The sequence below is a fragment of the Condylura cristata genome, unplaced genomic scaffold (genome assembly GCF_000260355.1).
Source record: "Condylura cristata isolate star-nosed mole 26May11 unplaced genomic scaffold, ConCri1.0 scaffold00001, whole genome shotgun sequence".
NCBI lineage: Eukaryota > Metazoa > Chordata > Mammalia > Eulipotyphla > Talpidae > Condylura > Condylura cristata.
Genome location: NW_004567102.1, coordinates 12,865,877 through 12,879,743, shown reverse-complemented (window position 1 = coordinate 12,879,743; position 13,867 = coordinate 12,865,877). Strand labels below are relative to the sequence as shown.

The 13,867-nt window shown below is 42.3% G+C and overlaps 1 protein-coding gene across 4 annotated transcripts in view; it reads left to right on the top strand.

The window, feature by feature from the left end:
* The window catches only part of ADGRF5 (adhesion G protein-coupled receptor F5), a 106,292-nt gene that overhangs the window by 25,829 nt on the left and 66,596 nt on the right, over window positions 1-13,867 (top strand). For 2 of the 4 annotated variants that reach the window (XM_012723441.1, XM_012723436.1), the window contains exon 1: window positions 9,026-9,040. The exons of the other annotated variants lie outside the window; for them this stretch is intronic. The gene's annotated coding sequence lies outside the window, so the exon portion shown is untranslated. Of the gene's footprint in view, window positions 1-9,025; window positions 9,041-13,867 lie in introns of those variants that run through there. 4 annotated transcript variants of the gene reach the window in all.

Genomic DNA, 13,867 nt, shown 5'->3' with positions numbered 1-13,867 from the left:
AATGATCAGTTCTAGAGTGTCCAATTTCTCTCGTACATATATTTGCCCACGTTCATGTATACCATATGAATAAAATGAAGGGTCTCATGACCTTGATGAGGAAAATATGCCTTAATTTTCACTAACCTTTAATTGAAACATAGGATGTCTTTTAGCTGGAAATATATGTAACAAACCACAGCAGTCTTAGCAGTACCTATGAGTTAGTCACCAATAGTAATCACAGATATTTTTAGATCAAATTACTGTGTTGTAAATCCTCAAACTAGTTTATTTTCATCACCATTTAAAAGTGTTGATAGTAAGATGATTTTGTTAAATATTTTAATTATGTAGATTAATTAAATGCATTACTAAATGATATTACATTTAACATTTTGATAACTATATTTCATGTAATTACTTTTCTTTGTAATCCTGTGAATTTTGTCGGTGCGTTTACAAGCACTATTCCGGGAACATGTCTATAGTCTTCACCAGATAGCAGAAGGGGTCCATGACACAAAATTTGTCTTTATAAATCCTAGTTTAGGAGTCATTCATCCAGGACCAATGAAATACAACCCCTTTCCACTTAGATGTCAAAAAAAATATCTATTTTGCTCTCACCCCTGAATATTCTTTCAAATTTGGGGCTAGATGGGGGTCACATTGGGGAAAAAAACTGAAAAAGGAAAGTGGGAGCCTGGACCAAATGTGGGGCACAATAACTTTGGGGGTTCAAGTAGAGGGAGGACTACCAGGGAGGTTGGGAGCAGGCACATCAGAAAAGTTAAGCGCCACAGAAGCAAGAGAACATGGGGCATCAGAAGGAGGAGTGACCCACTCTCATGGGGTGCTGTGTACCCAAGGAAGAAGGAAGCAGAAGTATACACTGGCCATGGTGGCCAATAAGCCCGTGACCACTAAGAGTTGCTTTGTGTGGTAGTGGAGAGGAAGATTGGTTTGACTGACTTGGGGGCCAGAGAAGAGGGTGGAGAAAAGAGAGACAAAATATATGAATTTGATAATTTGGTTGAGCTTTGCTGTAGGGTAGGGATGGGGGTGTGAATAGGAAAATGTTATAGTAGATCAGTAGAGAGAGAGAAACGTATCCAAAGAAGGCTTTAAATGAGACATACTAGAGCACGTTTGTGGACTGTTGAACTGATCCGGAGCTGAGGAAGTAAGAGGATTCAGGATCAGAACCAAGCGAAGTGTGGAAAAGCAGGGGTACATCATCCTCCCAAACCAGAGGCCAGAAAAGGCAGGGCATCTGTAGAAAGAGGAGCATTCCCATTAGATTGATTTTATTTCCTCAGTCAAGTATGAGGCAAGGCTACAAATGAGAGTGAGGAGGGTAAGTTTGAAATGGTGATTCTGAGGGGAAAATTAGCACAGGTAATGGGATTGTCAGGCTATATGATTGCAGCAATTCCACTAGAAATGAGCAGCTTGATTTAAGTGAATAAGCTGTCTGTCCTCATACTCATTTGGAACTGCTCTCCGATATATTACCCACTCTCCTCTATTCCCTACTTCTCTCTACCCTCACTGTCCTCTTATTATCTCTGGTCTCTTCCATATTAAAGTCTCCTTGATGATTTAATTTAATTCATGCTTCTTTATAACTCATTGGAAACGGGCAATCTGTCAACCACTCAATGGTGCGAGTCAAAGCAGAAGCAGAAGAAAGAAATCTTCCTTTAACAATGTGACTTTAGGCACTTGGGGAAGGGGAGGTCAGTTTTTCTGTTTCTTCTCAAATCATGCCACAGAGGAACGGCCTATCCTACTGATGCCATGTTTTCCAGACCACTATGGTGCCATTTATTGTACTTAAAAAAAAAAAAAAAAGATTTGTTTTATTTATTTATGCATACAAAAGCTGGAGAGTAGGCCAGAGTTGTGGGGGATGAGAGGACCCACCAAAGACAAAGTGGAGAGCAGAATGCGAAGATCTACAGAAATACACTGCTGAAGGGAACAGCAGGTGAGACAGGAGAGGTCTGCTGCACCATGTGGATCAGCTCCCTGAGCCCGGATGCTGTTGATAGCTTCATAGTGCTGGGACATCCCTGTGTGTCCCCAGGAAGATGTTCATGGTACTTTTTGTTCATTTGCCTTCTCATTTTTTTAGAAAGAATCACTTAACATTCTTCATGAAAGAACATAGATCCTGGAAAAATTGGACTCATTTATTTAGAACATCTTTCCTGGTACCAATTAAACTGTGAGTCAAGCCTCATAAAGATAACACTGTAAGTTTAACTCAAATCATTACTCAGAAATCCTTACTGCATCTTAGCCATTTTAAGACACTACGTAAGAACTGACACCTTGCCTGTACCTATGGAACCTATCCAATCTAGAGATAAAAGGAAAACATATCTTACTAGTATGGGAGAAGGGGGAAATTTAAATTCCAGACTTAGCTCTGATGCTAATGAATGCGGTGACCTTGATTAAGCATATCAACTTCCCTCTAACATGAGATACCTGGAACAAATGATTTAACATTCTCATTTTTTCTCCTAGCATGGATGACTCTTCAGCCATCTTTGTCTAGTGGGTTTGGTATCATGACTGCTCATTAACTGGCTTGATAGATTCTGAGAAAATTACCTATTTAATAAGAGGTGCAAACAAAAGGACCTTTCATTGGGAGTCAAAGGACATGCTGAGGCTATAAAAATATAGAGAACAGTGGGGTCTGGAAGAGAGATGTCTCCATCGGGAGCAGGCTCTGCAAGTGCAAACAGATTCTACCTGATGTTTGCAGGTCGCCCTCACTGGTATCTGATCTGATGGGGAGCAGATACACTGATAAGGAGCAGCTGCATCCAAGAGGCACACTGAAGCAGAGATTAGAAAAAGAGTGACTGGGCTCTCCCTGGTGGCACAATGGGTTAGAGCACAGCACGATGAAGCTAATTGCAGCTGCTTCATCACGGGTTCAATCCCTGGCCAGGGAGGTGACCACATGGTGAGGCCTGACCTCTCCATGACCCACCCGCTGCTCCCCTCAGCAGTGTACTTGGTCAAACTGCCTGTTCTGCTCCCTACTCTGTCTCTGGTGAATCCTCTCACTGCTTTTGCACCTCTGGCCTGTACCCCAGTTCTGCATAAATAAGTAAATCTTATATAAAAAAAAAAAGAGTGAACACCCGATGTGATGGACAAAGGAATATGTACAGTTTAGAAGAAATGCAGTTTCCTTCTAAATATGTTCCTTCCCAGATGAAGAAAAGAAAGAATGCTTGTGTCCACAAATATCCTGTTCTCCCTGATACTAGTGCAGGGGGCAGAGGGAACTGTGGAGGAGGATTCAGTGACATGCTTGGTTAAGCAATAGCTCTGACATTATTTTCATCATAGCTGCATCATGTGGATGACATATGTCATGCTGTGGGCATTAATATGCATTATCTGTCGCATTGATTCAATATTGCTATGAGAATCTGAAGGTTGGGGATGGCTCCCAGTCCAATGATTGTCAACTTTCTCCAAGCAAAAGCCAACAAAGGTCAAGAGAGGTCTGTTGATGACACCTCTATGAGTCATGTGAAGTCTGTACCTATTCTAAATAAAAGATGGGAAGGGATTCCTGGGAATCCAAAACATGACTCCCCTTGGAGGGAAATTTGGATTTCTGACAACTTGAGTGCATCACTGGAGGCATAAGAAAGCAGGCAGAAGAGAGTTGTAAGTGGTATCCTGTTGTTTCAGATCCAGAAAATCTGGGATCTTCCATGGTGAATTAATATATGTATTTGAAAGGAATGTACACAATCGAGGTACAATAACTACCTATTGGAGGAATGGCAAGTGCAAATAAAACCTGAGAGGCCGCAGCCAAGTGTAAATAGGACTGTATTCAATTAGCAAAGACTGCAGAGATAGATACATAAAAAATAACACTAAAACTATTTGAGTACTATTAAAGTGACCAGTTACAGGTATGTTCCTTCCGATCATAAGGGCATGTCAGTGGAAGAAGGGAATTTTATGGGCCTAATTTAGATAGAAATACCTAAAGAGAGCTGACCCTTGGTCACACTGGGTCAACCTCTGTGGACTGAAAAAACAAAACACATGAGGGTCCTCTCTGCCCAGATGGGAGGTGGGAGTCTGTGTAAGTTGACCCTTTATGTACCTCTGAGCAGACTACTGCAATGCATTCATAGCTATGCCCAGATGGTAGACTTCGTGTAGTCTTCTTTAGTGAACCATTGAAAAGACATCTCTGTGCTTAGATAACTTCAAGTCTAGTGAAGGAATGAAAGAGGCAAACAGTCAATGAAATAAATGAGTGTATTAGAAGTGATAGGGGACTCAGGGGAAAAAATTAGCCAGGGAAGAGGGGCTGGGAGGCTGAAATGTACTGGCTAGTGGAGATATGGAGTAGTCACTTAGATGGGTCAGAAGCTCAGGTGAGAGCTCCATGATAGGGACATATATTTGAAAGTCGTTTGCACAAAGATGAAAGCAAGAAACTGATACAGAGAGAGTATTTGGAGAGCATCAGCAAAGAAGTTTCAAAGAATGAACATAAGACACTCCAATGTAAAAAAGAAAAACCAGTATTGGGGTGAGGTAGAACAGTTTAATTCTGTTTGTTTTTAGTGATCACCTACTATATGCTAGCACTATTTCAGGATCTGGGCATAAGACCAGTCCCTGTCCTGGAAATTGGAAAAATGATACATACCTGATGGTATGAAACCAGGGAGAAGGAAGACCCATTCCAAGTTGTCCCAACTCAGAGGAACCTTGGAAGAAATAATAGCTAACTTTAAGTAAAAGTTAGCCTGGTGAAGAAGGGGAACAATCAGAGGGTTGAAACAGCCTAGCGCATGCAGAGAAACACACATTTATTTGGTGCTAAATTTCTGCCCGAGGAAATAGCCCTATTTCTAAGGAGTTAACCTGAGTCCTAAGGAACTCCTCATTCTAACACAAACATAGGTAAGGTGATGGACAAATTAGTTATTCTGGCTGCACAGTTACAATCTGATTAAATAAATTCAGCTTAACTTGCCAGCAAAGCCAACTTCTTAGAATTCAGGAGAAGCCAATTGCTGCTATAGCCGAGCAAAGCCTCCCCGCCAGCAGTTAATTCTGGGTTGCTGCAGAGACCATATGGTGGTTCCATTTTTTATTTGCCTTTGTTTTCATTGTAAAGTTAGTACTACAAGCACAGCGTGTTCTTAGCAACACACTGGACTGGACTGCGGGTGAGGGAGGAATTGCTCCTCAGGGAAGCAAAGGACAGCTACCTTGACAACGCCCCAATGCAGTTCACAGAGCCAACTGGCCTAACAACCCATTCAAGCAGGAGAAAGGCACAGCGTTTTCAAGGCAGTCACTCTGACAGCAGGCTGCTGTTGTTGTTTTTAATGCAAGGTGTATGTAATTCAAACTCCCCCACATTGTTAGTCTTGAAGTCTCCATGTCTGCATGCTCCCTTTCTCATGGAGCCAGCTAGCTGCCTCCAAACCTCTTTGCAATTACAAAACCATTAGCTGCTAGGTTACTTTTAATGTCCATTTCCTTCTATATTTTCTTCATTCCTCCACAGCACAGCTGTTTTTTTTTTTTAAGGATTTTTTTATGCATATAAGAACTGAGGTAGAGGTCTGGGGTAAAGGTGTGGGGACTGAGAGGCTTCACCAGAGACAGAGTGGGGAGCAGAAGAGGCTGATCGAGGAAGTACACTGCTGAGGGGAGCAGCAGGTGAGACAGGAGAGAGAGCGTGGAGCAGACTAGCTGTACTATGTGGTTCAGCAACCTGGTCAGGGATCAAGCGCATGCTGCAGTGGCTGCCAATAATTTCAATAGCTTCGTGGTGTTGAGACTTAAACTCTTGTGCCACCAGAGTAGGTGTCTTTCGTCTATGCTCAAGTGACCCCTAAAGAGCCAAATCTTATGACAAAGACATGTTTTGGACATATCACACATAGCACAAAATCTGTGCTGCCACTGGGACAAATGAGCAGAAAGTAAAGGCAAAGACAGCATGAGATTCACGCACGAGACTATAATGATTACAAAAAGCTCTTTGCTGAAAAAGTAACAAAAGCCAATACTTACACATACTTACTGTTTGCCAGCCTCTGTTCAAAATATTTTTTCCAAGTATTTTTTACTAATACTCCTCATGACAACCGTGAGGTAGGTATTATTATTGCTCTGATTTTTATAGATGAAGAAACCGAAGCAAAAATGTTTAAATGACATGAGTAATAAGATTAAAATGCCATGAGCTATTAGTTGGCAGATCTCGTAGCCAAACACTTAATCTCCAGGCTATTCTGGGCTTTCCAGACCCAAGTGCTTCCTTTTTATAATTTATATAGGTTTTTTGTGTGTAAGAAATAACCTTGAGAATTCTTATCCATTTGTTGAAAAAAGTCAAAAATGACATAAACACTTATTATTAGAAATGATAACTAGGAATATTTTATTAACTAGGAATATTTTAGAATATAAGTTACTTGGTTCCCTGTTTTAGCCTTCCTATCTTTTTTTAAAAATCTATTTATTTATTTTAAAAGATTTATTTATTTATGCATACAGCATTGAGGTACAGGCCAGAGGTGCAGGGATGGTGAGAGGATTCACCAGAAACAAAGTGGGGAGCAGAATAGGCCAACTGATGAAGTACACTGCCGTGGGGAGCAGTGGGTGGGTCAGGAGAGGTCTGCCATGCCATGTGGGTCACCTCCGGGGCGGGGATCGAACTCATGCTGAAGTGGCTTTAGCTTCTTAGTGCTGTGCTTTAATCTGCTGTGCCACCAGGGAGGGCCCTAAAAATTTATTTTTATTCGTTAATGCAAACAAGAACTGGGTGTAGGCCAGAGGTGCAGGAGGTGAGAGGATTCACCAGAGACAGAATATGGAGCAGAACAGTCAGATCTATTGAAATACACTGCTGAGGGGAGCAGCGAGAGGGTCAGGAGAGGTCTGCTGTACCATGTGGGTCAGCTCCCTGTCAGAGATGGAACTTGTGCCACAGTGACTGGCGATAGCTTGATAGCTTTGAGACTTTAACCCCTGGAACCCCAGCAGGCACCAGACTTCTCCCTATTTTTTTTAAGGACAAGAGTAATGTTGTATAAAGGATAAAAAGATTTATTTTTCATAATGATTCATCAATTTACCATAGTGGCCTTTAGGCCACAAATAACAGAAACTTCAGTTAGAAAAGAATTAAATAATAAGGCTCTTTATTGTGCCACTAATAGCAAAGTCAGAGTCGACATGCATCTGTAATTGTCCAACTATACACAACAGTCAGCAAGGAGAATGAGATCTCTTTGCTTTCAACCAATCATTATGCACCCCGGGCCTAGGGAGCACCCTGCCATCCCTGAACACACAGCCTGGCTGCTGTTGAGTCCCTGGTCAGACCTGACCCTGGGTGGACAACGACTGACATCTGCCAGTAATGGCAAGGAGTGTGCTTGGAATGTAATGGAGAATCAGAATGAGGAGTAGGATAGAAATATTTTGAAAGCTCATCTTCTTGTTACCAAAATACTTCACCTCTACCTCTAGCCTGAGTATAGCTTGCTTGCTGACACAGCTAAGGGGAGTCTTGGCCTAAAAAGAAGGGGGCACTGAGAAAAGAGGGTGGTGTGCAGCAAGGAACACTGAGTGTGGCGGGCTCAGGCCAGGTCTCCAATTATTATGAACATGCTCAAGCTTTTCCTCTGTGCCTGGCTTTCCCAGGGACCCCTACTCTCAGTGGCATGATTACTCACACAATAAAATTCAAGTCTCTGGAAGTTTCATCATGTGTTCAAGACATATACATAGGCACCTGCAACACTAAGGCTTGAACCCGGCAGTCTGGCCTTGGGGCCCTTGCAATAAGGGTGTGAGACTTAGACTAAGCTCTGTCAGACTCAACTCGAAAACCTGCTCCACAAGGTGGATTCCTGGGCTACAGGCCAGGTATCCTTCATCCACGTTTTATAGGTTGGCCTGCAGAGGACGAACTGAACAGCGCAGACCACACTGAAGTTTAAGAACATTTACATGTGCTCTATTACAAGGGCAAGTCACTGTTTCTCCTTAGACCTCAGTTTCCTCATTTGTCAAATGAGGAACAAGAGCAAGTCACTGATTCTCCTTAGACCTCAGTTTCTTCATTTGTCAAATGAGGATGGGTAGGTGACTTCCTGTTCAAATCCTCTGATTATAATTCATCTTTAAACATAACAGCCTGAATGCTTTGTGCCAATTGGTCATTAAGTTAGTTCCTTAACTTTAAATATCAGTGTTGTTGAGATGTCATAGAGTTTATAGTTTACTGCACAGACATTCAGAGTGTCCCAGGAATTGAGTGTCCCAGGAATTTGCACCTCCTTTTCTGCCTCATGTTGAAGTGCACCCCCGGCTCCCCAAAGCCAGGGCAAGGCCTAAATGACTTCTTTAGCTCTTCTCATACCTGAGGATATTTTTATTCTGGAACTTCTTGGCACTACTAGAAGCAAGGAACTCACCATTACATTTAATGTCCCTTCCACTCTGAAATCAGAGTCCAATTTAGCAGGCATCTGTCTAAGGTTAAACCAGGTACCTAATACCCACTCATTAGTTCTAGCCATTTTGGTTTATTTTGGCTTCATTTTTATGATTTTTTTTCTTCAGAGAAAGGGAAGCAAGACCTAACAGCACTGCCAAACAAGTCTGGCCACTCAGTGGAGAGAGGTTTCCAGATAAGAAGGATCTGAAGGACTTCCCATGGGCGTGAGGGAAATCGCACACACCATCCGGGGAAGAGGATCAGGAAATTACTTTTTGTTTTTCAAACAGCAGTAAGGTCTCAGGGATGGCTCTGTGAGGCGCGGAGGCTGAGGCTGGGGTGGCACCGGCAAGGGGTGAGACTGGCTCTGTGTGGAGCTGCCGGCTCTACCTCAAAATGAGTGCCGCGAGGCCCGCCTTGCCCCGGGCGTGAGGGCTACGAGGAGGCTGCTGGCCTCACAGAGGAAACCTGGATGCTTTAGGCGTCTGAACAAGACAGGAGCCCGCCTGGGACACGGCTGCTGGACAGGTAATAGGCCCTTCTAGAGCAGTCTGTCTCTCTCTGCAGCAAGACCCCAGGGGCAGCAAACGCCACTTCAATTTTCCTTTCACGGCATCGTCCGGTCTTTGCCTGATTTTCTTTCAAATGTCTGCGCTGTCAGGAGCATTGTGTGGCTGGGCAAGTTGATGAGACTATGTTAAAGGGAGATTAATTTTCAGGCAACGAACTAAGATCTTTTGAGGATTTTCTCTTCCATGAAAATCATTTTCATTTCCTTTTCCTTTCTTTTTCTATTTTTAAAAAGAACTCTCCCATCCCTGCCTGAGTCAGAAAATTCCATACAGACCAGAGTATTCATGAACAACTGTGTGAACATTCCCTGTCCAGGCAGCCATGTTGCAGTGGCGCCCATACGGGGGAGGCTGTCTGTGCTTAGCAGGGGAGCCCTGGGGGTTTTCTGAGCGTCTAGAGTGTGCCTGGGTTCAGGGGTGCTCTCTGAGAGGGAAGATGGAAGCTGCAAGCTCCCTCCCAAAACAGAACAGGAAAAGGTTTACGGGCAGTGTCGGGAAGGAGAGCAGGAAAAGTGTTGGGAGACAATGCCTCTGTCTTCTAGGAGGGAGGAAGAGCTCAATGGCAGGAGGCTAGCTTAAATGGTGTTTTTTTACACTTCATAGAAAGCCAGACCACACTGCTTCACAGCATCTCAGTGTTTGCTTCCATAAAGGGCTGATGTTTTTGGTCTTTCTTTTTTGAAGCCACACAAGTAATACCTGATATTCATGCTGTAACAGAAATCTTGTACCAGTGTCTTAAGCCACACATCCCCTAACACATGGCCTTTTTATGTTCCCCCCTTATCACAACAATAGTTTGCTGTGTGTTTTACCAATTTGATCACATATTTTCTGTCTTCTGACTTACATTGTGTCTTCCCAGCTGTTAGACAACCAAGGGCACTCAGGAAGACAGCAATTGCTCATTGTCAGATTCATGTACTAGTCCTTGACAACACTGTCTTCTCACTGAAAAGACAAGATGATACATGTTAAAACCATGCACATGTTTTTAACACTTAGAAAAACCTAGAAGTGCTTTATTCACTTTTATCATTACTTTTGTATCAGCTTTGCTGATTAATAATAATAACTTTCCATAGATTAAACTAAATTTTCCAACTAGTGGTTTGGGCTGCTCCCTTGAAGGTCTTCAGAGGTAACCTTGTTCTGGATAAGAACAGGAAAAAAAATAAAAGGAAATAGATGGATGAATGGATGTATGGAGAGAGAGCGAGAGATAAAATGGAAAGATAACTTGAGGGTGGTACATATATTTTATTATTATTAAATGGATAATAAATGCATATAACTGATAGATTTATTTTTTTAGCCTTCTGCAAAAATGTGGCTTTTTATTTGTTTTCCTCTATTGTGATGAGACCTGTGAATATAAGGAAAAGTCACTATGAACAAATTGCCACAATGTCATAGAGAGAGCAGGTTAGAAAGAATGTAAAAATAGACATCTTAAACCCAAGGATAACCACAAAATGCTTTCCATTGCTATTTGGAACTTTCTACCCCAAACTAGAAATGTACTGGCTCTGTTGACTTGGGGCATTGACAGTACTTTCACAACTAGCCTGCAAAATTTGCCTGCCTTCATTCCTTCTCCTACCCCTGGTTAACCTGATACATCATTTCACCTTACTACAGTGCATAGGATAGAAACTTTCTCTTTTTGCACCACATCACAGCTAAAGCAGGTTTCTCATTTCCATCTTATGAAATACAAAAATGAGAGTCTCAAAGGTTGTTTGGCCAGTATCAAAAAGGATAACTGTTGGGAATATTGAGATGAGGAGACACCCAGATCTCTGGCTTTCCAATCTTATTCTTTGTCAGTCTTGTGAGGGTGAAAAATCATGTGGAATAGAGAATTAAGGTAAATGGCTGGATTTGCTTGGTTTTGCAACAACATAGAACGTGTTTTGCTGGAAATCTATAGACAGATCGTGCTATTTCCTGGTCTGGATTTTTGGCAGATTCTAACATCTGCTGTCTATTAATGTTAACTCAGAATCTTAATAAAAAGAAAACAATGCCCAGATACTTCCCTTGGAGTGATGATTCAGAATCTCTGGGGGAAGGGAAAGAGGTATGTTTCTGTCGTTTTATGTGTTTCTAGTAAGCAGGTAGGGCTGACATCTCTGTACCTTGACTCTAGATCCAGTGACTAATTGAGGCATAGAAGTGATACTTGTTCCTGAGAAGTTAAGGCCAAAGTGTCAGCAGCCATGAGCAGCATGTATGAGGATTCCAGCTGTTGCTGTTAAGAACGAATGAATCCATCTCACATCTGAATGTGACAATGAAGGCTTTTCCAGCTCCCCTGTCACTGGCATAACTCCACTGCATTGTAGATTCAAGGGTTCCCTGTAATTTGAAGATTTTTACAAAAGCAGATTAAATGTTCTAGGTAAACAGGATGTGCTCTTCTGGTGCCAAAAGACTATAGGATCATACCTTTTACTCAAGGCCACTTTTCAATGTTATGTCCCACTCTCAAGAAAAGGAGAAAAAGAAATACTAATTATTCTCAGCAAGAGCTGCTACTTTCTGGGTTGATAGACAATAAATCAGGGCTATTTTTAATCATCAGATGTGCTTTCTCCCCCGATGTTTCTTGGCATGGTTCAGTTCAGCATCGCTCCTTGGTGTGCTGTGTCTCTGGGACAGAGAGCTCTGTGGGCTGGAAGGTGGGATGAATGGTCACTCAGTTTATCTCCCTTTCACCAGAGGCTGTGAGTTTCCACACAGAATTGGTGCTGTGGAAAGGCTTATTAAGTTAAATATTTGCATTGGCTGTAGGAAGACTGTGAAGTTATGAGCCGTTTACCAGCTTTTCAGCATCTGCATAGTGTTGAGGATAAACACCATCATGAGGTTAAAGCAATTGAAATTCTGCCTGTTTTCTAGAAGATAGCTACACAAGTGAAATCTTTAAAAGCAAATTTAGCAGAGGCACCTACACTGGAGAGACAGAGGACCCTTCTCCTTAATTAGCTTTACTCTTAAGGGAGGGCAGGCCTGAAACACTGAACAATTTAATAATAACAGGCATGGGGTCCTCTCTGATGGCCTGGGGTTACGTCTCAGCACCAAGTCAGCACTTAAATCTCAGCGCTAACACCTAGGCCTGTGTTCGATCCCTGACCCAGAAACTAACTCACATATGCATCAGCAGACCTCTCCTGTGTCGTCCACTGCTCTCCTCACTGGTGTAGCTCAGTAAATTCTCCTGTCCTGCTCCCCACTCTGTCTCTAATAATCCTCTCACCCCTTGCATCTCTGGCCGATATGTAGCTGTTGCCAGCTATATAGTAAGGGCTCAGTAAGTGACCAATTGTTGTTACTAAGTGAAAAAAAAAAAAAAGTCCTGGAGTGATGGGTAAAGGCCAGCACGGGAAATAGAGCATTGCAGATGCAAAGCATAGTGTGAGAAGAAATTGAGAGGTAGCAGTCCATTGAATCAAAATTTATTGTCAATGTTCATAACATAATTTGCAAAAGAAGCGATGAAAAGTAAATTCACCAACCACGAACAGCAACCTGCCTGCTCTCGGCTGCTAGAGTGGACAAGCACTGTGAAAGGAGCAACAGGGTCAGAGATAGCCAGGCCAAATCATTAAAATATTGGAGCATCTTAAGCCATCTTAAGTGAGTGCCTCGCACCCACTTCTGCCCAGTTACCAACCCTTGATCTTGGACTCTCCCACAGACCTTCCTACTATACAGCAGTTATTGTCTCCAGACCTCTGCTCCTGTGATGACCAGAGAGTGTTCTAATTGGTCTGTTATGGTTACTACTCCAGTGCTATTTTGAATCTCACCTAATGAGGGGTGGAACCACAGAACTGTAAAGCTTGGACCCAAACGCAAGGCCTCTGATGTTCTATACAACTAACCACAGGGCTACCCACGTTGGCGGTTAGAATACACTCCAGCATTGTTTCACCAGGGCTTAGGGAAACCCTTGCACATGGTAAATGGAAGTCACAAGATAGACTAGATAAGAGCAGACTTAGGAACTGAATGTTTTCATAAAGATGGCAATCTCTTGCTTAAAGGTTAAGAACCTCCAGTGATTTACAACAAGAAAAAAAGGATAAAAGGTTATCAACACTGCACACATGTGCAGTGTGTTTTGGAAAACTTGACCCCATTGTGTACAAACAAATGTTCTTCTGTAATCTGATAGTACCGAGGCGCCCTGGCACAGTGCTGTAGTAGGTTCTTATTTCAAGGCAAAGGAAAATTAAATAGAAAAAAAAAATGTCAAGGCAGTTCTTTAATTGGTATTATGTTTCGTGTTTCTGTTAAATAAATATTTAGCTTATCGTTCTGCCTGTGTGAGGGAGGAATCATCTAATTAAATACGGCCAGCAAAGATAAGTGTTAAAGCCTCTGCAGTAAAACACACAGATTCTTGAAGTTATACTTGTTGGGGTTTAATCTGTACTTTTACAATTCAAGAGGGAGGTAATTGATGGTATCCCATCCATCCCACGGCTCATGGAAATCAGTAAAGATTATTTGTCACAATAAAAACTGCAATGAGTCTTTCTGGAACTTATGTGTGACCACCCATCAGTTATCATTAGGCAAAGCTCTACGTCAAATTATTCTCTTCTAGTAGAATTGCATGTGTGCATATCAGGGTTTATTCTCTCCCCTAGTCTATGTTGTGATCAGAAGAACATGTTAAAAGTAGTCACTTGAGGCCCTCCCTGGTGGCGCAGTGGGTTAAAGCACAGCACTAAGAAGCTAAAGCCACTTCAGCATGAGTTCGATCCCT